This window comes from Balaenoptera ricei, chromosome 9 (genome assembly GCF_028023285.1).
Source record: "Balaenoptera ricei isolate mBalRic1 chromosome 9, mBalRic1.hap2, whole genome shotgun sequence".
Taxonomy (NCBI): domain Eukaryota; kingdom Metazoa; phylum Chordata; class Mammalia; order Artiodactyla; family Balaenopteridae; genus Balaenoptera; species Balaenoptera ricei.
This window is the reverse complement of record NC_082647.1, coordinates 79,604,708-79,632,174: the sequence shown is the minus strand read 5'-3', so window position 1 is coordinate 79,632,174 and position 27,467 is coordinate 79,604,708. Positions and strand designations below refer to the sequence as shown.

Here is a 27,467-nt window from a genome sequence, read left to right as displayed (position 1 = left end):
TCTAAAGCCCAAAATAAGCTTGTTCTTATCTTCCTTATGCCCTTCACCACTACTTTGAAACATCTGATTAATATAAAGCAGATATTAATACCTCACAGAATTTGCTTAGGATTTACCATGGATTCTTACTTTAATGCCAATCCGTTGATTAACATCCCAAAGACGGCAAAATTGTCATTACAAATCAATCTGGCTTTGGTGGCCACTGTACTTAACTAAGGAGAACAAATCAGTTTTGGAGGGAAATCCTGGAGCAGCTGGATAATATACACATTTCTAGCTTGGCTTTTATTAGTGTTTAGTTTGGTTTATTTGTTTATAAGGCAAGGAGGAAAAATATAATCCTTGAAACCTCATTAGGAGTCTTCAAGACTCTGAATTGTTGAATATAAATGACAGCATCGCTCTAATCTATCTTCTGAATTTTTAACCTCTTCCTGGAATGGTTCCATTCAAGTATAGGAATTATGAGGATAGAGACTTCTACTTTTTATCCTTTATTTTATTCTGGCATAATGCTTGGTATATAACACATGTTCAACTTATTATGGAGAATGAAAGAAACCATGAGTAAGTGAATGATGAAACCAAATATAAATTGTGAAGTATTGACATAGATGTGATGATCTGAACAACATATTATTGCTTTTGGAGGGGATAGACAAAAGTACATTTCTTAAATCAAACAATAATATAATCAGAAGATATTGATATATTTTATGCTATTGTTGTTATTTAATTTTTAGTTCTAAAGGTATTTAAGAACTGAATGACAAATTAAGAAACTGCATTTCTCCCCCACCATTTTACAGACACTTTTAAACTCAATCTATCCAAAATATCAGAGAAACTTGGCATTGCAAAAACTACCTTGGCTACCTTGCTGGACACTTGGAGTACTGAAAATACAACTCATAGGAAAGAACTTGAATAAAAGGAACAGGAAATTATCATGACTCAACCTTCTCACTAAGCAAGATAATACAGTGTGTTTAATAACAAAAAATCATAAAATATCTGGTAGAGAGAAGGACCTATACTGGGGAGACTATACTACAAAGCTACATTAATCAAGACAGTATGGTACTGGCACAAAAACAGAATATAGATCAATGGTACAGGATAGAAAGCCCAGAGATAAACCCATGTACCTATGGTCACCTAATATATGACAAAGGAGGTAAGACTATACAGTGGAGAAAAGATAGTCTCTTCAATAAGAGGTACTGGGAAAAGTGGACAGCTACATGTAAAAGAGTGAAATTAGAACACTCCCTAACACCATACACAAAAATAAACTCAAAATGGTTTAAAGACCAAAATGTAAGGGCAGACACTATCAAACTCTTAGAGGAAAAACACTCTTTGACATAAACCACAGCAAGATCTTTTTTTGACCCACCTCCTAGAGTAATGAAAATAAAAACAAAAATAAACAAATGGGACCTAATGAAACTTAAAAGCTTTTGCACAGCAAAGGAACACCATAAATAAGAGGAAAAGACAACCCTCAGAATGGGAGAAAATATTTGCAAATGAAGCAACAGACAAAGGATTAATCTCCAAAATATACAGACAGCTCATGGAGCTAAATATCAAAAAAACAAACAACCCAATAAAAAAATAGGTGGAAGACTTTAATAGACATTTCTCCAAAGGAGACATACAGATGGCCAAGAGGCACAAGAAAAGATGCTCAACATCACTAATTATTAGAGAAATGCAAATCATAACTACAATGAGGTATCACCTCACACCAGTCAGAATGGCCACCATTAAAAAATCTACAGTAAATGCTGGAGAGGGTGTGGAGAAAAGGGAACCCTCTTGCACTGTTGGTGAGAATGAAAATTGATACAGCCACTGTGGAGATCAGTATGGAGGTTCCTTAAAAAACTAAAAATAGAACTACCATATGACCCAGCAATCCCACTACTGGGCATATACACTGAGAAAACCATAATTCAAAATAACATATGTACCCCAATGTTCATTGCAGCAGTATTTACAATAGCCAGGACATGGAAACAACCTAAATATTCAACGACAGATGAATGGATAAAGAAGATGTGGTACATATGTACAATGGAATATTACTGAGCCATAAAAAGGAATGAAATTGGGTCATTTGTAGAGATGTGGATGGACCTAGAGTCTGTCATACAGAGTGAAGTAAGTCAGGAAGAGAAAAACAAATATCATATATTAACGCATATATGTGGAATGTAGAAAAATGGTACAGATGAATCTGTCTCTGGGCAGGAATAAAAACGTAGACATAGAGAATGGACATGTGGACACGGTGGGGGGATGGGGGGGGATGGGGAGGGTGGGACGAATTGGGAGATTAGGATTGACATATATACACTGCCATGAGTAAAATAGATAGTGGGAACCTGCCATATAGCACAGGGAGCTCAGCTCGGTGCTCTGTGATGACCTAGATGGGTGGGATGGGGAGGGGTGGGAGGGAGGTCCAAGAGGGAGGGGATATATGTATACATATAGCTGATTCACTTCGTTGTACAGCAGAAACTAACACAACATTGTGAAGCAACTATACTCCAATTAAAAAAAACTTACTTTCGATGACTCAAATACAAAACTTAAAGAGAGACTCAAAACATATACACATAAAGAAAAACTAGTTGGTATAAAAGGATAATTCAATACACCTTATATTTGTATAGTATTTATCATTTTGCAATATATATATGTACACACACAAGACATCCCATTTCACACATACTATTTTTAAATTCTTTACTTAATTTTGCATTTAAGATAGCATGTCATTGTATTTATAAAAAGAAATTAGTCATATTTTCAAAAGAAAAAATAGCATAGTGGCAGATTTCATAGATAAAAGAAATGGAGGAGTGGCAAGAACCAATCTCTTCACATGTTGTATGTTTGTGTACGTGTACATATAAATATATATAATATATATGTGTGTATATACATATATATATGCAGAGCAAAATCTCCAGATACTTTTGAAGCAGGCTTTTGAAGCAGGCTAAAAAAGTATGCTGCAAATCAGTGTGGGTGCTCAGAGGAGTAGCAAATTTAACATGCACGCTGCAAGGAAAGAGCCTCAGGAATGGAAAGTCCAGAAGAAGGCACTCTGGTATAGCAATTAGGAGGAAGTGAGTGAACCAGGCAAACATTTTCATTCCTTCAGGGAAGGGGTTTATTATGTTGCGTGCCACAATTTTAACATTATTCACTCACAGTAGTAGGCACAGGGGTAGAGTTTCTGTCCATCTTTCTAATCATCCTTATTTCTAACTACCTGTAAATATGCCTCTATCTACAGACCTGCGACTAGCTACCTAGCTAGAAAGCAATTCAATACCAATCATGAAAAATATAACACCACAATCCATTTACAGGCAACATCCAGAAACACACATGCGCACACACACACACACACACACACACGTATGTGTATGTACGTATACATATACACACTTATATTTCTAACATTTAGGTGATAGGATTTTATGAAGTTAAAAATATCAAATTATTTTTCTTGTAGTACCATATTATTTACATATTATTATTTTCTCCTAATATTTCACTTACTACATATTGCACATCACAACATAGGCTAAGTTATTGCTTTCTGCTCTTGTAGTTGGATATGAAACAACCAGAGTCAATCTTGCACATACAACATAGGTGAAAAGCCCTTCCCGTTACCTCCATACAGCCTTCATTCATATGACCAACTCCCTGCTACTTCTCCCTTTAGATTTTTAAGAGTTTTTTAGCTGAGAGAATTCACAAGATCCCAGACCAACCAGCCTGCCCAGCACCAGTTCTGGGTTTCATTCCTTCAAAAACCGGTTGTCTAGTAGATGAGAAATGATTTCAATCAGTGAGTAAAATTTAAACCAGTTATCCCTGTTATGAAAGTCAGCTAATTTGTTACCACAGCCAGAGATTATGATGACTTTATCTATTTAAAGGTACGGAAACTTTATTAGCAAAGTAGGTGGTAGGGAAATTAGGATTAAAAATGAACAGATGGGAAAAAAATACATGACTCAAAATTTTAATTCAAAATCATAAGAATGTCAGTGACAGAAATGAGGTATCCCCACGAATGATCAATATTACTTAGCCCTGCCTGAAATATGTAAGAAGAGCTCTACATTATTATATTTTCTGTTTTACTTTTCACTTAAAAATTGATTTATATTCTTAATGATTCACTTTAACATAACTTGCTTTAGTTTTTGGTTCTGAGCCTTCAGTTGGGGACACTGATGGTTCTCATAGTTTATTGTTCAGAAAATGAATAACATCATCTAGTTTAAAAATTCTCATATTTGGTTTCTTCTAATAATCCAGATAAGATCCACTGAGTTCCTTAGCTGAGAGTAAATACACATTTCTATAATATATTTGTTTTTAAAAGGAAACAATGTTTATAGAGTTAACTGGGTTACTGAAATGCAAAAATTAGATAAAATGGAAAATTAGTTCAAATCCCCTGACTTACAGCACCCCAGGGTTTATTTGCAGTTAGGATATACACATGAGAGATAGAAAGTCTCCTCTCGTACATCTCATGAACTGTTGAAAAAAGGTAGTTGGAAAAACGTATAGTTGGAAACTTTGAAAAACAGTCCAACTCTTAAAATGCCATGTCAAAATTGAAAATGTCCTAATAGACACCGATAATATTATTTTCTTAAAATATACAAGTAACATTTGCATCAAACAACCATTGTGTATGCTAACATCAAATTTCCAAAGCCACAGAAAATTATACTATGAATCCTGATAAATATTTGCAATAACTAGACTGAGAAAACTAGAAAACACTGAGATTAAAGAATAAGACATGTTAAAGAATAAAGAATACTTGCTTTACAGTGCTTTCCATTTACTTTCACTCTGGCAGAGGCTTTTTGACTTCTCAGTTTTAAGATTCAGGGCCTATGATTCACTTTAGCATCTAATAGTTTACATGATTCCAAGACCATGTGCCAAGGCACCCTGGAGTGCTAAGTGAACTCACAGGGCATGCTGTGGGATATTTTAAAATGTCAAGGTAAACACAACTGTATTCAACATCTGTCAGACACAGATGTTGTATCGTTACAAATTACTAGTCAAGGTTTTTCACAGTTTCAACATTAGAGAGTGCAACATTCCTTTCAATGGCATCATAGCTATGCAAAGCTGGGTTTTCAGCAGGTCATGAGATAAAAAGCAAGTACCTCCTGAAAATCCATGTGGAACAGGTAATAAAGATGACTGTTCAATCTGTTGCGAAGGTTTGAGAAGTTGTGCAGTGCCCAACGTACACTCACACACCCATCAAGAAGTAATTGCGGTTATTTAAGAATAAAACAAAAATATTAATTTTATTTTTTCTTTCAATTTAGGATGTCAGGACATAAATACTTATTAAGTTGTTTGGCTGGAACTAATAAGCTGTTTGGCTACAACTATTTATTAAACAGAATTCTTGGTTTTCGTTTATTTGTTGGCCTAGTGGTAGCATGGAAATGTTACTGAGCTAAGGTACTGAAAAGCTTTGGAAATTTCCATTCTAAGTGCTTTTCTAGGAAATTTAAAAATGTATCACTGCAAGTAGTATCACCCACCAAATCACATCTGCAGGAGAATTTGCTAATGCAACATACTAATCAATTTACTGCTTGACTCTTCAAGCTTCATTTTAATATCTCCTTCACTCTTCTGTCTTTTCCAGCTCTTCCGGATTTATAGCCAGAAGATTACAGTCACTGAAGCTTTTCTATGTTTCTGTTTTCCGAGTTCATGTCTAAGTTCACCAAGTAGGTAGAAGCCTGGTATAACAACATCTTCACTGTGATACCAAAATCAAGCCCCGCTAGAGACAGTCCAAAGCTGACTTTCTTCACACTGACTTCCCTATGTGGTGATGGTGTTATTTTTTTGTTTCCTGTGAGTTTCTTTCATTGTAAATGTGGGGAAAACAAAATAATATTTCAAAACAGTGTTTCTAGAGTTTTGTGTTTTTTTCTTAAACATCTTTATAGGAGTATAATTGCTTTACAAGTTTCTAGAGTTTTAAAAATAATTTAACCCAGTTATAATATTTAAATGCTTAATATCACCTTGAACTTTCTTCAAATGCTAAGCAATATAAATGTTTAAATAGCACTGTTGGGACTTGGCTGGTGGTCCAGTGGTTAAGACTCCATGCTCCCAATGCAGGGGGCCTGGGTTCGATCCCTGGTCTGGGAACTAGATCCCGCATGCTGCAACTAAAGGAGCCCACATGCCACAACGAAGATCCCGCACGCGGCAACAAAGATCCCTCATGCCACAACTAAGACCAGGTGCAGCCAAATAAATAAATAAATATTTTAAAAAATAAATAGCACTGCAGCAATGAACATTGGGGTGCACGTGTCCTTTCGAACCATGTTTTTCTCCAGATACATGCCAAGGAGTGGGATTGCTGGATCATATGGTATCTCTATTTTTAGTTTTTTAAGAAACCTCCATTGCAGCACTGTTTACAATAGCCAAGACGTGGAAGCAACCTAAATGTCCATCGACAGATGAATGGATAAAGAAGATGTGGTACATGTATACAATGCAATATTACTAGCCATTAAAAAGAATGAAATGACGCCACTTGCAGCAACATGGATGGACCTGGAGATTATCATACAAGTGAAGTCAGACAGAGAAAGACAAATACCATATGATATCGCTTACATGTGGAATCTAAAAAGAAATGATACAAATGAACTGATTTACAAAACAGAAACAGATTCACAGACTTAGAGAACAAATTTATGGTTACCAGGGGAATAGACTGGGAGTTTGGAATTGACATGTACACACTGCTATATTTAAAATAGATATAGGACCTACTGTATAGCACAGGGAACTCTGCTTAATATTCTGTAATAACCTAAACAGGAAAAGAATTTGAAAAGGAATATATATATTCTTTATATATGTATAAAACTGAATCACTTTGCTCTACACCTGAAACTAATACATTATTAACCAACTACACTCCAATATAAAATAAAAATTAAAAAAATAAATAAATAGCACTGTTACCTGCACACAAAGAAATATACACACACACCCCCCCCAGGAAATTAGAAGTTATCTGATATTACTGAGACTAAAAGGCAAGTAAAGCAACATAAGGGATTTGCCACAGAAAACCTATGCAAAAACTGAATACAGAAAATAAATTATTATTTATGAAGTTTGTTCATTTTCTCCTTCCTTCTCTTAGTTCTGAACAGTCTGTCTTCTTTCCTTCCTTCATTCTTCACTTCAGAAATCTTCAATAAAACTAGGTAAACTTCTCTACGTTTACACACATATAAACAATTTCTGGAAATTTTCCAATCCCAAACAAAAGCAAAACTGAACAAAGCAAACATACAAGCAAACAAAACAGTGTGATGTTCTTAACAAACAGTAATAGATTATTTTCAAAATCAACTCCAGAAAGTATGTAGTTCATCAGAAGATTTAATAATCAGACTAGAATATATTTCAATATTGGTTAAAATTGAGCTTTACTATGGATTTGTGTGTATGTGTGATGATCATTCAAACATGCAGTTTTTAATTATTATAGTTTATTGGAATACCATTCTTTCTACATCCTCAAAGCATCTCACATGCTTTTTGCATTAGTATTTCATATTCGCTTATATTGAACTGAAGGTTCTAGGCCATCTTGAGGTTTTATGTTAGCCTTTTCCTAAAAGATATTAAATAACTTGTAATTCATATTATAAATTCACAAATTATAGATCCTCTCTAAAAAGAATCAAGTTTTCTAAACCCACTTGGATTAAAACAACGAAAACGTCCAGAAAACTAATTTGCAAAGAAAATCTGTTACAGATGTGTTATATGTCCAGAATGGTTTTATTTACTTTCTACTTATATCAAATGTTCATTATTGTATGTTTGCTATGGCCTGATAATAAAATATAGGAAAATATCATCACTGTAAAATTTCCTGCTTCTCTCACCTTGAACTCTTCCTTGTTACAATTTAATGTTTTATTTTACACCTACACTTACTTGCAGAAAAGTATTTGTTTACACAGAGAGGATGCTTTTTGATCATAGGTTTTGATTATTTCAAACACCTGCTGGACAAACTTCACTGAAATGTGCAAGTAAGTAATGACTGGATCGACCTCTTGCTGATTATTAAGCTAAGCCAAAGCTGCATATGGAAGGATCATTGTTAATCATAAGCAAGTGAAAGAGCTATCAACATTTACAACTAAATTTGATCTCAGATGAACAAATTAAATGATTTGGTAGCCCAAAGACATCTGTATTCTTACCTAAAAAGGAGTAGTATCGCAATAAGAGGACAACATAAACCTACGGTGGGTTGTGGAGAAGAGAAGTTGGTAAGGATGAAAACGACCTCAGACTGAACAAGGGTGTAAAAGGTTAGTAACATCTTATAGTAAAAGAAAACAGAGGTATTGATAATGCTTGAAAAACAGTGGAACAATAAGAGCATTAACAGAGTTAGTAATAATTTAATAACAAAAGAGCATTGCTAAGATTACGTACTAGTGATATGCCTTCAAATACATATTGATAACCTCATTATCAAAATAATTTCTATAAAAAGTATATTTTAGAAAACAAATACAAATATTGATCCAGATGAGAAATTGAACAACTGCTTGTCACCCATATGGTAAATTTTGTTATTCTGTAAATCTAATAAGATAGTTGAAAGCCCTAGCATAGTTGTCAGTCTTTTGCTCTTGGCACCCATGAATATCAAATGCAAGTAGCCTAGAAACTGGGACACTTGCACTTGTTCGTACTGGCAATTAACAGAAACCTGTGACCCTGATTCTGAGAGAGATAAATAACTATTGACAGGTAATTTCTAATCTTGACGACATTCAAAAGTAAATGACTAGTAGGACCGGAGGCATCATAATGACTTTACACTGTATTTGTTTCAATGAAAAATATCAGTAAAATTATATGCCAGAGATTCAATCATCATTAGTAATCCATGGTCTTTTTGTACTGATCATATCTATAAAGAACATTGCATGTGGTATGGACATAGATTATCCAAAGACTGCTAGCCCTGGCAAACCATCACGCAGACTGTCTCCTCTCCCTCCTTCAGCTCAGCCCAAAGAGGCCCTATCTTGCCCCTCTTCTCCAGCACACAGTGCCTTAGCTTGCTCCTGCCTGCCTGGCCTCCTACTCCCGTGCCTGCTAAACTGAGAAACGTTCAGATGTTACTGACATCAGAGAACGTCTAAGTTCCAAACTCTCCCTATGCCCCATTTTCTTAGGACTGTCTAGGACACACAGCAATTAAAGCTCAGATATCAGTAACTCATAGGGGCTGATAACACGTACCTTTTAATAGACTGCTTAAATATTTTATTTTAAAAAAAGATGGAACAAAACCCAGAAGGACTAATAGATGTGAGGGGAATGGACAGAGAAGTACACAAATCCCACCATGTGGGGCGGGGGGTGTGCCACTTCCTCTGTGCAAAGGCTGACAGGCATTTACTTATTAACACTTTAGAAATGAACATGTATGAAATGTACTTGCCCAGTTTATTTGTGCTTTTCACTGCAAATGAAGTAATGGCTGGGATGGCAATGATTTGAAATACAGTAGTACAGATTGTTTCCTTGTTTATAGGAAAGTAGAAGTGCAGTATAAAGTGCACTTTGTAAATGTACCAGAGAGAACCATAAAACTGAATAAGCCCATTGATGAAAATACAACACAAGGTGAAAACTTTAGGTTATCCCTGAATAATAAACAACCATAAAAAATAATTAGGTTTAAACACATAATCTAAAGAGAAAAGAGTAAAATCTGTTTTCAAAAAATACATACATCTGAAAAGAATTTAGCTAAAGTTCAAATTTACTTTAAAAATATACTTCATATTTTAAAATATAGCATAGCTTGTCTTTCTACTTATAAGGAATTATATCATGTTATTATTGGCAGCTCCCTTCATATTTTATCACATTGATTGCTTTCAAAAATGATGTAATAGTCTATGTTGCAAATGTTTTTCCAAACTTTTATTATAAATTTTTTTAAATATTTTAATATTTTTAATATTTATAAAACATAAAGTATACAGCAAACATCCATATACTCACACCCGATTCAATGATTAACAGTTTTCTAAATTCGCTTTATCTATACATCCTGCCAATCTATCTGATTTCTTTAAAAAATATTTTTTTTAAATATTTTTAAATGTGAGATGAAGCTATCAATACACTTCACCTCTAAACACTTAAGCATGATATAAATATTTTTATTTTCTCTTGTAATTTAAAAAATGTTGCTAAGAGTAATACTTAATACAATACAATACATTACATTACAATACAATACAATACAATACATTAATACAATACATTTCTTACTGTGCACTAAATCACTAGGAGGCTAGTTAACTTGTCCATTAGAGCTTAGTACTCATGAGGCAATGGCGTTAGTTTTAATCTCCCTGATGGGTCAACTAGTTATTTCTTTTCCATGGGTACATATTAAATCTCTGGTAACACCTGGTCATACCGAAACTTAATGTGTTTTCAACAAGGAGGTAATATGCAAGAGTACATGAATCCTTAATTATAGACAAATCAGTGAGCAGCCCCTAGTGATGGTGTTTATTAAAGACACTTTGTAAATGATTCATTTATATATTTAGTGACTGTGAAACATTTATTATTTGAAAAAGCATAATCATATAATTATAGCTTTTTTTACCTTCTAGGTGTATCACATTTACAGATATGAATGCCTTATTTTATTTTAGATATTTATTTCTAATGAAGGTTAGCTCTTTAATAGAATGCAAATTATTAAAGCATCTTATATTACCATAGTGGACTTTGCACCTATCATAGAACAACAAGTAAACAGTCTTTGATTTCTCATTAAAAAACTGAGGTATCTTAATCAACAACAATTTAACACTGAGCTGTTGAAATCATGAATAAACAATATGACTCATCACATGTATACAATTTCCTTTATTTTACCTGATATGCTTTTAAGTCCAAATTTATCTGGATTTATTCAATTATGTTGATTTTTCTTCTGAAGATTGGTAGTTTTTAATCACCAACTTCTGACATGTATATTTTATATATATTAGCTTAGAAGTGCTACATGTAGACAAAATAAGGTGTTACTATATTTATATCTTATATTATGCCATAAGATAAGTAATTCTTAATATAACAAAGCAGTCTTCAACTTTTATGTATTTCATAGAATGCTAGAGCTTGATTCTACCAACCTGAAAGAACAAGTGTACTTTCAAGAGTTAACAAAGTTCCAAAATTCTCTCTTGAGAAAAACAAGTCTCTCTTTAATTCTTATGGTCTTGATGACATTTTAACTCAATACTGAAAATTTTTAAGATGCTTACCAACTTATGGGCAAACTCCATCCCCTCATGTGTTGTTTACATTTCCCTCCAAAGATATCACCAACATATCACCCATATTCAATTGGTATAAGGGATACATTCAGAAAGACAGCTAGCAAAGGTTAAGAAATTGACTTTTTTTTTAAATAAAAGGACCAATCTGTCTACCCAGAAAATCATTAGCATAATAGATAGTAAGAAGAAAATAGTTATGCCATGTGAATGTCTTATAGACTACAAACTCTTCATGAAAATTCCCACATGAAACCTATGACAAAAAGTAATGGTTCTAACAGATTTTGTTTGAAATAATGATGCCATTAACACTTGGCACTACAGTTTCCAAATGGAAGTGAGTTTGCATAATAGTTCATTTTTCTCTTTATAGATAAACACAGTAAGTCACTGTGCAGGGAGGCTGACATGCTTCAGAAATAAATGCCACTTTGAGATACAGAAAGTCTTACTATCCCCAACACAAGCCTACTTTTTTAAGTCAGATTTTTTTTTTTTTAAAGATCTGTGTTTTGATTCTCTTTCTTCATTTTATGAAATAAAGATTCATTCTTATTTGCTTCGATGGCTAAAGAAAGTCAGTACTAAAAACGTGGCAGTAAATAAAGAACACTAATCTCAAACAAGGTAATAATTTTGATGTTAATGTTGAAATACTGGTGTAGTATACTAAATGAAAATAACTTGAATAAAAGACTGGTTATTTTCAAAATATTAACAGAAAGATTTTTTTTATTCATTTTCCCAAGTGAGACTAAGTTCCTAAAAAATGCTTCTACAAAGAAGTTAACAATTTGGTATCCCTAAACAGGCCCTCACTGTACAATTTATGCATCTTTTCTCCACTATTTGACCCTTTCCTAAACCCTATACGTTTTATCTTAAGTGCTCACACTAACACTCTGATGTCTGGGTCCTATGCACTGCTCCCGAAGTTGATCAGCCATTTACTTTTTTATTTTGCTTTCCCAATACATATAAGTAAATGAAAAGCATTAATTTATAGCTTCACATGCATCACCTCTATTTGGGGAAAACAAAAGAGCACAAAACAACCAAATCTCTACTGGCCAGAGGTGTAGTTCTGTTCCCCAACAATATTCTGTTCTCAACTTTTCACTTTAGTTACCTAAAGCACACTGATTTGCAATACCATTTGGAAGTTTTTCTATTCTACCAAGAACAAAAGCTCAGAATTCCTAGGTGTCTCACAAATTCCTCACTTGAACTTCTTCACCCATTCCCACCAACCGTGCCTATTGTGTCTACCTGCTTGGTTAACCACACCATTCCCTCATCGCAGGCCCAGGTTTTTCCCTCCATGATTCTAGTCTCTTGGTCCATTAACCCCCTTTAGTTACTCCTTCTTTTCCTCATCACACTAGACCCTAAAATTAACTTATTGTGACAATGACAACTCTTTCCCCTGAAAATTCTGTAACCAGTTATGAGCATATGAAGTAACTGAGGGGCTTGTAACAATTACAGTTTCCATGCCACCATCTCCAAATACTCCATTTCAGCAAGTCACAGAGGTGTATTCCAGAGTCTGGATTAGCCATGAATACACTCCAGGTGATGGAACAGGATAGAAAGCTCAGAGATAAACCCACACACATATGGTCACCTTATCTTTGATAAAGGAGGCAAGAATATACAATGGAGAAAAGACAGCCTCTTCAATAAGCGGTGCTGGGAAAACTGGACAGCTACATGTAAAAGAATGAAATTAGAACACTCCCTAACACCATACACAAAAATAAACTCAAAATGGATTAAAGACCTAAATGTAAGACCAGCCACTATAAAACTCTTAGAGGAAAACATAAGCAGAACAGTCTATGACATAAATCACAGCAAGATCCTTTTTGACCCACCTCCTAGAGAAATGGAAATAAAAACAAAAATAAAAAAATGGGACCTAATGAAACTTAAAATCTTTTGCACAGCAAAGGGAACCATAAACAAGATGAAAAGACAACCCTAAGAATGGGAGAAAATATTTGCCAGTGAAGCAACTGACAAAGGATTAATCTCCAAAATTTACAAGCAGCTCATGCAGCTCAATATCAAAAAAACAAACAACCCAATCCAAAAATGGGCAGAAGACCTAAATAGACATTTCTCCAAAGAAGATATACAGATTGCCAACAAACACATGAAAGAATGCTCAACATCATTAATCATTAGAGAAATGCAAATCAAAACTACAATGATATATCATTCACACCAGTCAGAAGGCCATTATCAAAAAATCTACAAACAATAAATGCTGGAGAGGGTGTGGAGAAAAGGGATCCCTCTTGCACTGTTAGTGGGAATGTAAATTGATACAGCCACTATGGAGAACAGTATGGGGGTTCCTTAAAAAACTAAAGATAGAGTTACCATATGACCCAGCAATCACACTACTGGGCATATACCCTGAGAAAACCATAGTTCAAAAAGAGTCATGTACCAAAATGTTCATTGCAGCTCTATTTACAATAGCCAGAACATGGAAGCAACCTAAGTGTCCAACATCGGATGAATGGATAAAGAAGATGTGGCACATATATACAATGGAATATTACTCAGCCATAAAAAGAAATGAAATGGAGGTATTTGTAATGAGGTGGATGGAGTTAGAGTCTGTCATACAGAGTGAAGTAAGTCAGAAAGAGAAAAACAAATACAGTATGCTAACACATATATACGGAATCTAAGGGAAAAAAAAAAAAAGAAGGCCATGAAGAACCTAGTGGCAAGACGGGAATAAAGACACAGACCTACTAGAGGATGGACTTGAGGATATGGGGAGGGGGAGGGGTGAGATGTGACAGGGTGAGAGAGTGTCATGGACTTATATACACTACCAAATGTAAAATAGATAGCTAGTGGGAAGCAGCCGCATAGCACAGGGAGATCAGCTCAGTGCTTTGTGACCACCTAGAGGGGTGGGATGGGGAGGGTGGGAGGGAGGGAGATGCAAGAGGGAAGAGATATGGGAACATATGTATATGTATAACTGATTCACTTTGTTATAAAGCAGAAACTAACACACCATTGTAAAGCAATTATACTTCAATAAAGATGTTTAAAAAAAAAAAAAAGAGACATGTACCACAATGTTCATTGCAGCTCTATTTACAATAGCCAGGACATGGAAGCAACCTAAGTGTCCATCAACAGATGAATGGATAAAGAAGATGTGGCACACATATACAATGGAATATTACTCAGCCACAAAAAGAAATGAAATTGAGTTATTTGTAGTGAGGTGGATCGACCTAGAGTCTGTCCTGCAGAGTGAAGTAAATCAGAAAGAGAAAAACAAATACCGTATGCTAACACATATATATGGTATCGGAAAAAAAAAAAAAAATGGTCACGAAGAACCTAGGGGCAAGATGGGAATAAAGATGCAGACCTACTAGAGAATGGACTTGAGGACACCGGGAAGGGGAAGTGTAAGCTGGGACAAAGTGAGAGAGTGGCATGGACATATATACACTACCAAATGTAAAATAGATAGCTGGTGGGAAGCAGCCGCATAGCACAGGGAGATCAGCTCGGTGCTTTGTGACCACCTAGAGGGGTGGGATAGGGAGGCTGGGAGGGAGGGAGACCCAGAGGGAAGAGATATGGTGATATATGTATATGTATAGCTGATACACTTTGTTATAAAGCAGAAACTAACATACCATTGTAAAGCAATTATACTCCAATAAAGATGTTAAAAAACAAAAAACAAAAAAAACTACAGTGAGGTATCACCTCACACCAGTCAGAATGGCCATCATCAAAAAACCTACAAACAATAAGTGCTGGAGAGGGTGTGGAGAAAAGGGAACCCTCTTGCACTGTTGGTGGGAATGTAAATTGATACAGCCACTATGGAGAACAGTATGGAGGTTCCTTAAAAAACTAAAAATAGAACTACCATATGACCCAGCAATCCCACTACTGGGCATATACCCTGAGAAAACCATAAGTCAAAAAGAGTCATGTACCACAGTGTTCACTGCAGCTCTATTTACAATAGCCAGGACATGGAAGCAACCTAAGTGTCCATCGACAGATGAATGGATAAAGAAGATGTGGCACATATATACAATGGAATATTACTCAGCCATAAAAAGAAACAAAACTGAGTTATTTGTAGTGAGGTGGATGGACCTAGAGTCTGTCATACAGAGTGAAGAAAGTCAGAAAGAAAAAAACAAATACCATATGCTAACACATATATATGGAATCTAAAAAAAAAAAAAAAAAAAAATGGTTCTTAAGAACCTAGGGGCAGGACAGGAATAAAGAGGCAGACTTAGAGAATGGACTTGAGGACACGGGGAGGGGGAAGGGGAAGCTGGGACGAAGTGAGAGAGTGGCATGGACATGTATACACTACCAAATGTAAAATAGATAGCTAGTGGGAAGCAGCCGCATAGCACAGGGAGATCAGCTCGGTGCTTTGTGACCACCTAGAGGGGTGGCATAGGGAGGGTAGGAGGGAGAAGCAAGAGGGAGGAGATATGGGGATATATGTATAGCGGATTCACTTTGTTATAAAGCAGAAACTAACACACCATTGTTAATCAATTATACTCCAATAAAGATGTTAAAAATAATAATAAGAAGAAGAAATAAATAAATAAATAAATAACACTCCAGGTGGTAAGACTCAATCCAACCACTTTTGACCAGCCACTGATTTTAAAGTTGGTTCCCAAATCCATAATACTAGATTGAACTTTTCCTCCAAGCTCTAATCTTTATCTGTCTTTACTACCTAATTCCTGAACTGTTATAACATTTTCCTAGCAACTTTTCCAGTCTCCCTCACTTCAATTCTCCATTTTTACACAAACCACATTCATACTCTTGAAGGTTTTGATAAAATTCATTTGACAAGCAATGGGAAGCCTTCTGTTGTTTCACATAAAACTTTTCCAGTTGTCAAGGTCCTCCTTAATTTGACCCAAAACTTATTTAGGAGTTATCGCTCATATTCCTATAAATTGTGAATAAAATGCTGTCTTATTCTCACTTAATCATCACTTTTTTGAAGCCAGCTCTTGTTATTTATGAGAACACAAGTGATGAAATAAGTGATTCATGTGGCTGCACAGTTCATCACTTTTAGAGCAGGGTCTAGAATCACAGATGCTGCATTCTCTCCCTCACACTATCCTGCAGATGCCAGGATTTCAGGACCATTATGTGATGGGAGGAAGGAAGCAGGAAAGACAGGGAAGAATGGAGTGAAAGAAGAAAGGATTAACAAGTATTTAAGAAGCACAAACCATGATTTACATTGTAACTATTTCAGAGACATTATACCTATCATATCTTTCCCCAAAATATATAATTTATGGATTAAAAACTGAACTAAATGTCATTTTATTAAGTTGCAAACAGTAGTATTAAACATAATGTATAGCTCAATTCTCTGAGGAACTGCGATAAAACTAAATTTTCAAGCCTAACAGAATAATGCCAAACTACTTATTGTTTCGTTAAAAAATGACAAGGTAAGATATTAGATAAACGTAAGGGAATAAGAGTATCTTTTCCCATGGAGGAGTGAAAGAAGTCGATTTGGTTAAGAGATAGATGCGTGTACAATCAGAGTGGCAGAGATTGTTATCAGCACCAAGTAGAAAACGGTGGAACTGGGAAGATGTTGCGTTAGAACAAGAAAAAGAGAGAAATGGGGAGATAAACAGATGAATTAGATCATGAGTCAGGCAGGATAAGTAAAATAAAAGCAGTAAAGGGCAACAGGGACAAACTTACAGTGAGAGCTAGAGAGCAAGAAAATGAGGGGAGAGGAGAGAAATTGGAATTGCCACTCTGGAAAAAGGATTAGCCAGAAGGGAGCTACAGGAGAACGGGGGCGGTGAAGCCATGCTTGACTCTGCCTGTAGAGACAGGCATCATCTCTCTAATGAGCACCTCAGGGAACAAGAAGGCATCACAGCAGCCTGGAGGCAATGGGACCCTCCTAGACAGGACTGATGAGACCATACCTGGTGCTCAGATCCAGGCACCTCATTATCCAAAAGGTGCAGAGAAGCCGTAAGGAGTTCAGGGACACGACGGAACAATGATTAAGATGCAGAGAAAAATGACTGATGATAAAAGATTAAAGCACTAAACGAGCACATCTTGGCAGAGCAACAAGTGGATGGGCAAAGTAGCTATCTACAAACAGGCAAAGGACATAAGTAATCTAGAGGAAAAACATTATTTAACCCGGTACCAAGGGGAGAGGTTTATAGAGAATAATTGCAATAAGGCAGAAAAGAAGGCAGCCCTAGAATTAGGAAGGGAAGTATAAACATACAAGTGAAAAATCTGTTCACCTGGTATGGAGCGAGGCACGTCCTGGGAAACAGCTTATATCAGTCTGTATGCATAAGATACAAGCAACTTGACCACTCAGATGGTTACCACGATTCTAGAGGACAAAGCAATCAACAGAATAAAAAAAATTGGAATCATGTTAACAGTTCAAGCTCAATTTTCAAAAGAACTGAAAAATTTAGCTTTATCCTCCATATTCTGTTCATACAAAGGTCTTCATTAATTAATGGCTTGAAATGGTATAGTAATTCAGCAGTTTTCAGAAGGGAATAAAATGGGATAGTAAATCCTTTTCATGTGGCTTCCAGTGATTCTATGTGTTCACTTGCAATATGGTATTTTTAAAGATTAAAATGTAAATGAATTACTTATATAATTAGACATGCGGGGAGATAGAAAACCTTGAAATCACCATTCTTGTGGGAGGGACATGACTCGTCACAGAAGGAAGCAAAGGATTCCCAGGTGGAACTTCATCCATAATAACACATGCTACTCCATGTCTTTGTAGGCCATCTGTGTTCTCCCTATGAATCACACTGGAATAGCCACCCTATCATGTGAAGAAACTGTGAACTACCCACATAGTATTATTTTTGGATTACGATATTTGGGTCAGCAAAACATGTCACCATCACCCTCACACACTCAAATATTTATAGGGCTATGTTGAAGTTTTCTTCCATTAAATAAAGCCCAAAGAGCAGATGTCAGTATTTTAAGAAAACTCCTGATACTCGATAGAAAACTAAATAAATGAAATTCTTATACAGTTCTGGTCATATTTTCCACTCGTTTTCATTTACATTTTTATGTGCTTGACAAACTTTCATCTCTGTGCTTTGAGAGGCAATCTAATAATAATCTGTACCTGTTGTATAGCTATTTCCAAACTGTAAAACACATGTGCTTTTTGTCTCATTTGACCCTCACCTTTGGAGTTAGGTATTATTAATCCTCCATTTTACAAATAACAAAGCTGAGAATAAGAGGAAATACTGTAGAAGCTAAAATAAAGTTGATATTAAGAACCACCAACAGCAAGGGCTGGAATCTTCTGACTGCATGCCTGGTGATCTTTCCACTGCCCTGGATTTCTTGCATGATTTGTGTCCTCAATCACAGCACCAATAAGCACTCATAGTTCACATACAGTGATTACTGTGTAAAGCCACATCCTCATTATGAGTTTCTTGGAAATCATTAAAGCACAGTTCTTATAAGAGAAATGAAAGAAGCAGATGGAGTAGATCAGGTAAAAAAATAATAACAAAACTTAGTTGCTGAAGTTTCCAGAATGTATAGCCATTTGTTTTTACAAAATGACATATTGTAGTTAATTAAAATACAACTCCTGCCACAATAAAAAAGACAGTGGAAGGTTCTGGTAGATTGAAGCATTCAGGACAAGGGATTCTGAAGGGAACTGGGGTGGAGAGAAAACAATATGGCAGAGGTATACTAGCAGAGTGAAGAGAGAACAATGTAGAAAAAGAGTGGAAACTCTGTCAAGGTTCCAGGAACTGAAAAGCGAGCATATGCACAAAAAGAAACTTGGCAACTTCATTCCAAATGCACCAAAAAGCAATCTGCAGAACGGAAGTTCCCAGTAGCTTAGAGGAAATACACTTAGCAGAGGCAAACATCATCTTGGAACTGACTGAGAGGAAAGTAACATTTAAAATGCTCAGACTCCTTGGAAGACAGAAGTAAAGGAACTGAGTCAGCAAATGAATGTCACAGGGCAAAGGTTCAGAGGCCAAGGACATCTCCAGCAGTGAGCTAGTGACCCGGAAGGACAAAGATGCGGTAAGAAAGGCAGGAACAGGAGAGGGAAAGCAGTATATTCTAAAATGTTAATCTACATTTTGAAGGGAAGGGGGAAATTCCTAAAAGAAATTAGTAGGAATGTAAAACATAGAGAGAGTAAAGGAAAGGAAAAAAAAAAGGCAGTCTTAGAAAGTGCCTCTCCAAGAAAATGAGGTAATATTTGTGTAGCACTGGAGAGCCTTAGCCTTGGAATCAAACCTCCTGGGTCCACATCCCATTCTTCACACTTAGTAGGCGGGAACTTGGGCAAGTTATGTAATCTCTCTGTGCCTCAGTTTCCTCATCTGTGTAAAGTAGAAAATAATATCACTCACCACACAACAGAATCATAATTTAGTAAGAAAATTCTTGCAAAGCAAAGAACATAGTGCTTGTGAGAAAGTGAACAGTAAAATAAAGCTAAATTTCTAAAAATTCATGAGAGTATATTTATCACACTTGAAAAATAAGAACTGGAATCTGAAAAAAACAAAGGCTATATAAAGAGAGTACACATGATAGGAAAATAAATAAGGAAAGAAAGAGTCCAGTGTCCAACAGAAAGGATGTAAGGAGAGTGAGAACGATTAAGATTAAGGCTGCATTTTTTAAAGTAATGAAAAAAATGAGAGATGTTACTTAAATTTTATCTGATCCAAAGCAATGTTCTATGAAAAATGTAAATTCATGGAAAATGGGCAAAGGACCCTATTATTTTTGAAAGACCCAATTCAGAAATCCAGCTTCAGTCATTCAGAGAGGGGCCCTTTTTCTAATTCCCAGAATTGCCTTCAACTGGCCAAGTGTTTCAATCCTGATTCAAGTAAATAATCAAGCATTTCATGTCTGAATGCCCTTTCAAAACAGTAGGGAAAAAAAAGTAAGTCCTGCCTATCTTCCAAATATAAATTGAAATGAGTAAAGTCACAGATGCCTGTTCTAGCAAAGAAGGCTTGAACTTACACCGTAAGTTATAAACGTTTTTTAAATGGAACCATCAATAATAATGATAATAAACAACCTTTTTTGAATGCTTACTATGTGCTAAACTCAATGATTTTCATTTCAAGCTGCTGCAGGTAGATATTTTTAATCCAAATTAGCTTGTGATGAAACTGATGCTCAGAGAAGTTAAACTAGTGTTGCAGGTCATATAGTCAGTCAGTAGCAGAGCATGGATTTGAACGAAGGTCTGAGTAAAAGTTTGCTCTTTTAACAATGTTTCTATTGCAAAGCCGTTCTTGAATAATAATTTGAACTGAGCAACTACATCGTATAATGCCATGCATCCTAGATTTAAACTAGTTATTTAAACTAGTATTCTTTTTTTTTCTTTTTAATTTATTTAATTTATTTAATTTTGGCTGTGTTGGGTCTTCATTGCTGCACGCGGGCTTTCTCTAGTTGCGGCAAGCAGGGGCTACTCTTCCTTGAGGTGCTCGTGCTTCTCACTGCTGTGGCTTCTCTTGCTGCGGAGCATGGGCTGTAGGTACACGGGCTTCAGCAGTTGTGGCACATGACCTCAGTAGTTGTGGCGCACGGGCTTAGTTGCTCCGCGGCATGTGGGATCTTCCCAGACCAGGGCTCAAACCCATGTCCCCTGCATTGGCAGGCGGATTCTTAACCACTGCACCACCAGGGAAGCTCTCAACCAGTGTTCTTAAATCATTTTTAATTTTGGTAAACAAAAACCCATGTAACATGAAATTTATCATCTTAACCATTTTTAAGTGTGCAACTTTGTATTGTTGTGTATATTCAGATTGTTGTGCAACAGATCTCCAGAACTGTTTCATCTTACAAAACTGAAACTCTACACTCATTGAATAATCCCCCATTTCTCCCTCCCCTCAGTCCCTGAAACCACCATTCTAATTTCTTATTTCTATGAGTTTGGCTACTTAAACACTTCATAGAAGTGGAATCATACACCATGTGTTTTTTTGTGACTGTATTATTTCACTTAACATAATGTCTTCAAGGTTTATCCATGTTGTGGCATGTGACAGGATTTCTTTCTTTTTTAAGGCTGAATCACTTTCCACTGTATATACACACCATATTTTGTTTGTCCATTTTCCACCATATTTTGTTTGTCCATCCACTGATGGACATTTTGGTTGTTTCCACCTCGTGGCTAGTATGAATAATGCCACAATAAATTTGGGTGTGCAAATATTTCTTTGATACCCTGCTTTCAAGTCTTTGGGATATATACCCAGAAGTGGCATTGCTGGATCATGTGGTAATTATATTTTCAATTTTTTAATGGAAACTCTGGACTGTTTTCCTAAGCAGGTGGATCGTTCTACATTCCCACTAACAGTGCACAAGGATTCCAATTTCTCTATATCCTCACCAACCCTTGTTATTTTCTGTTGTTTGGACAGTAGCCATCTTAATAGATGTGAAGTGATAACTCATGGTGGTTTTGATTTGCATTTCTCTAATGATTAGTGATATTGAGCATCTTTTCATATGCTTATTGGCTATTTCTAAATGTTCTTTGAATAAATATCTATTTAATCCTTTGCTCATTTTTCAATCAGTTTTTTGTTGTTGTTGCCGTTATTGAGTTGTAGGAGTCCTTTATATATTCTGGATATTAACCCTTTTCAGATATATGATTTGCAATTATTTCTTCTATGTCATAGGTTGCCTTTTCACTCTGTTGTTTGTTCTGATGCACAGAAGTTTTAAAATTTGATATAGTCCTCCAAACTAGTATATATTTATCCAAACCTCTACCTCTCTATCCGTCTATCTGTCGGTATATCTACCTACTTACCTATCCAAACCCTTGTGAAAGTAGGCAACCAAATTTCATGAAAACCAAGAAGATAGAAAGAATTTTTAGACCACTTAGCTATTTAAAAATAATTTTGAGGGGGAAAAAAAAAGAAATCCCTTTAGTCATTCTCAGTTCTCATAGTCTAAACATCTCCTCAAGCTGTATTTGATTTTCATGTTTAAAGAGGCATGGATTTTTTTTCATACAACACAGCCTCTAAATACAAGCCAATTACTTCATCTGTGCTGAAGTAAAAAGACAGTGACTTGATTCAATGTAGAAGGAAAATTTTCAGTGTTATGTATTTTTGAGAGACTGAATGCCAGCTCCTAACCTGGCACACAAATGCTGTATAATACATTTTATGTATTACTTTAGTGACTTTTCAGGATAATATTGAAAAGACAAAATTTTAACTTTAAATATTGAACTTAGAACCTGTATAAGATTCAACTCCACTGTACTCTGTTTGTAGTTGGTCAACAAAATGTGGTCCTTTACTAAAGGAGATAACAGTGTACTTAAAAAAAAATGTATACAAACAGCTATAATTTAGACAGAATGTAAGTGCTATAAAAGAGGTATAAAATATGAACTAAATTGTTAAAAATTATTTCTTGACTGAGATGGGAGGGGAATGGAGTGGAAATTTCATAGTCAGGATAGCATTTAAGCTGGAATTTGAGAGTGGGTAATATTTCAAGAGACACATAAGATATGGTATGAGAAAAGTGATGTTATAATTTCGTGTGGGTAAAATAAGTGTGATCTAAGCTGCAAAGTTAGATTAAACCCAGGTCATACCAATTTAAAGCAGTTAAACTGGATTCTGCCATCACTCTGGACAGGGAATGGATGACAACAGTGGCATTAGAGTACAGTTGATGATGAAGATTACGATTACCAGGAGAAAATTGTGCCTTACCCACAATGGTTTCATTACTTGTGATTTTTCAGTAACTTGATGCATATGTACAACAATTTTTTAAAATTCACATTTAAGTCCACTTCTGGTCATTCCCTTTAAACAAAAGAGCATCAACTATTCCTGATCTCTCTCATATAAAACAGGAATAAGTGTATTATAAGGAGTCCCATTTTATGGAGAGAAGATGTGGTAGAGAAAATAGATATATAAATCAAGGGAAAATGCAAACTGCTTCACAAATTTTAAAAGGTATATGGTCTCCCTAACAGAAAATTATATAAATATATACCCAAGCATATCACATGCTTTAGTAGTTTTTTAATCAACAAGGAAGGTACCAACAAGATGATTAGCAACACAAGGAGGTTTAATAACCATGAGTATCTAATTTGGTTAGAATGAGGTTGCTTTCACTTTTATTTAGTACCAGGTTTCTTACACATACACATACATGTATATACACACTCATGATACTTAATGCCATTTTTAGTTTTGCTTAGATTATGTGTTTTTCTATAAAACCTTTATCTTGCCAAATACAATGTTCCTAACCAAGATAAAGGTTTCGGAATGCAACATTCTAAGTTAGAGCTTATGATTAAATGAGAACAGGAATATGAATTAGGAGACTATTAAAATAATACAGGCAAAAGACCATGAAAGTTTGAATCATGGTGTAGGCAGTGAGAATAAAAAGAAGGGAAATTTTAACAAAACTTGCTGAACTAACTGGAAATAAAGAGCAAAGGAAAGTGATAATAACAGCAGCTAACATTTATGCAGGGATAACTAAAGAACAGACACTATTCTAAGTTGAGAACTCATTGATTTATTTAATCCCCACATTAACCTGTTAAATATTCTTATTACTCCATTTTACAGTTCTGGAAACTAAAACAGAAAGATAAAATTAGATGTCCAAACCTACAATTCAATAAGTGACAGAGTCAGGATGGGAACCCAGGTAGACTAAGCCCAAAACACATGCTCTACACTGCATTAGGGATGATTGTTAATTAAATTCAGATTACTAGTTGAATCATGACAAAAGAAATAAAGAGGTTAAGAAAATAAAATCCTGTTTTATTTTACACATTTTATGTTTGAAGGCCAGGAAGATATAAAGAAACATGAGTTGGAGGTTTTGTACACGAGGGTGTAACATGTAAAAGACTGTGGCCAAAACAAGTGATCATACCATAGTCTGAATGATGGTGTATAGGTGTTGCGAAGGTGAGTATAAATTATCAAATTTGTCAAAAGTTGTCTGAACATTGTTCTGAGATCAACACAAATTATTTGGTCCAGAGTAATATCCACCAGTAAGGATGGGCTGGTGAACCAGCAGGTAATTCATTAGACCCAGACGAATAGAAACCTATGTGAAGATCAAAGAGCTCAGACAAGTATATGCATCATTATGTAGGAAACTACATCAACTACATCAGCATATGAGACGTTACAGTAGGCTGAAAATTTTTGTTTGAAATGCCTGATCTGGAGATCTAGGCTGGATACATAGATAAGTGAAACCAAGAGATTCTGGAAAGATGGAGGACAGCCAAGGCTGGGATGTTCTGATGGAGACAAATCATTTCAGCAGGAGTGAAGAAAAGAAATGAAAAAGCTAGAATGACAGGAGGTTGAGTTACTATAAATTTTGACCTTTAGATGTTACTAAAATTTTCCATGAAACTGCTTCTATTGTTGGAGATCCATTTGTTTGAATTTTTGTAGAAATATGATTACTTTCCCCTAAAATTCCCTGAATTTTTTTTTTTTTGATACAACAGAAATATCCTCAGGAAGAGATATAAGCACTCAAGCTCTCCCTATATAGAGATATGATCAAAAGACAAATACATTTAAGAAGGGAGACTGTATTTTCACATCGACTCATCAGTTGAAAAAAATACATATAAAACTTGGGGAATTATTATTCCAGGAAGGATGGAATTTCCCTCTACAGGAAAATATCCACAACTGAAAGATGTAATGCAATAAATAAATACATGATTAAGAGAAAAATAAGACTGCACATCTGCTTCCTGGTAGAACTTTGATGAATACATTGGGAAATGTTTCTTTTGGTTTCTATTATTAAAGGTGACCACATCCAGAAAGCATGATATTGTGTAAAAATGTTATCTCTTTTTCTTCCTTCACACCCAAATGATGATTGGAAAGTGGCAACATTTTACATAAGGCTACCTCCTACAGACAAAGAACTATAAACAACAAACCAGTAACTGCAGAGGATACTATTAACATGAATACTTTTGATAAGGACATTTATTTTGGATTAAAGTCTACACTACAGTTGAATGGCTTGACAGAATTTTGTACCAGAGTTTCATATTTTAAAAATGTGGAAAAGACCCATCTCTGCCAGCATAATCTACCTATTACTTAGCATTTTGGTGGGGGGGATATGTGCAGTTAGACACCAGTCCTTAACAAACAAGGGCGTGGTTGTTATGCAGATGTAAGTCTGTGGCCTTCTCCAGCAAAAAGAGTTTAAGATTCGGTTATCCTTCTCTTCCTGATAGGGAGTGGAAGACACCCTTACAAATGGATATTTCCTTTATAAATGTAAATTCCTCTTACAAAAGGGTAACTTCTACTAGATTTTCAGAGCTTCTCCTACACCTGTTGTCTCTTAAAAAGAACCAGGGCAAGATAAGCCTTATGCCAAAGAGGCAGTTTCAGAGGGCGACATATTTGCTCCCCTTCAGATATATGCATATATATGTATATATAAGAGTGTGTATACATGAATATATAGATTAAAAATTCTATAGTGCTAATATAAGGCATACATTGATAAATGTACCCTTTTTTAAATAATGAAAGTAGATAGAGATCAGGTCAAGAGCAGCTCTATAGCATTGGTGATCATAACCAGAACAGAGCTTTTGATTATCAGATAAGAAAATTAATATATTCTTTCAGAAATGGTCATCATTATGTGACCAGCAGTCATCACCTTGCCTGGATCTAAGTGTCGACAATTCTCGCAGAACGCATTAAATTTATTTTCTAAATTATCTGTCGACATCCGTAAAAAGTAGGATGTCTGCCCCTCTAGGAGTGAAGAGACGTCAGCTATAAACTCAGCTTTGTGATGACTCAGTTGTGTGCCTCTGAACACACTACAACCAGTGTCTTATAGATGTGGATCATGAATTACTCAAGCCTGGGGCCATTCCTCTCCAAACATTCAGCACCAATTTTGAATATAGAAGTTGTTCTTTCATGTAAGGAAGGAAGTAAGGGAGAGAGGGAGGGAAGGAAGAACTCACATTACTTCATCCTCAGTCCTCTCTGTAAAATTAAACAGTTGGACTAGACATTCTCTCCAGTTGTTTTTTTAATTCTGAAATATCACAAGTCTATGAGACAAAAAATCATTTTACTATTTATCATTTTTTTAATTACAGGCATTTCAAAATAGGTATCCTGAGACTGACAATTTATCAGGCTTACCCTCTATTTCCCAGGCTGGAATTAAAACAAACAAACACACAAACAAACAAAAGCCCTCAGGTACTAGTTCTCTTAAATAAATTTTAACAAAATACACCCATGTTGCAGAAATTCCAAAATTCCGTATTGGATATGCACAAATTCAATATACTTAGAGTGTAAAACTGAACTTTAGGAGCACTATTTCCTAAACTAACAGGTTGTCTGCTACTTTCACATAGTAATTTTTGTTCTTAACAGTCTTTCAAATGCAGGTAATCTAAAGCCAAAATAAACTGATAGTAAGGAGGCAAAATAGAGTACTTAAACCATTTCCATAGCTTATTAACTAAATGGTACACAAAGTTCAACTACTACCTAACATATTTTTTTTAATTAAATAACTACTGCTATCTATGAGACTTATTTTAGATGCCTTTGATTAAGAGAAGAATAATCATTCTATGATTTTCAGATTCTTTCTAAAAATAAAAAGAATAGCTGAAGTATCTATTTCATTATTTATTTATACAAAATAATAGTTTGCTGATGCTACATCTGACTTAGGATCTTACTTTTGACTCTCACAGGTCTACTTTGATTTTATTTTTTTTTCACTTATAATTACAAATAAACAAAGACTGATTGCTATGCT

The 27,467-nt window shown here is 35.2% G+C and overlaps 1 protein-coding gene across 3 annotated transcripts in view; it reads right to left on the bottom strand.

The window, feature by feature from the left end:
• Positions 1–27,467, bottom strand: part of SEMA3D (semaphorin 3D) — a 206,623-nt gene that overhangs the window by 162,142 nt on the left and 17,014 nt on the right. For 2 of the 3 annotated variants that reach the window (XM_059934032.1, XM_059934031.1), the window contains exon 2: positions 17,819–17,913. The exons of the other annotated variant lie outside the window; for it this stretch is intronic. The gene's annotated coding sequence lies outside the window, so the exon portion shown is untranslated. The remainder of the gene's footprint in view (positions 1–17,818; positions 17,914–27,467) is intronic. 3 annotated transcript variants of the gene reach the window in all.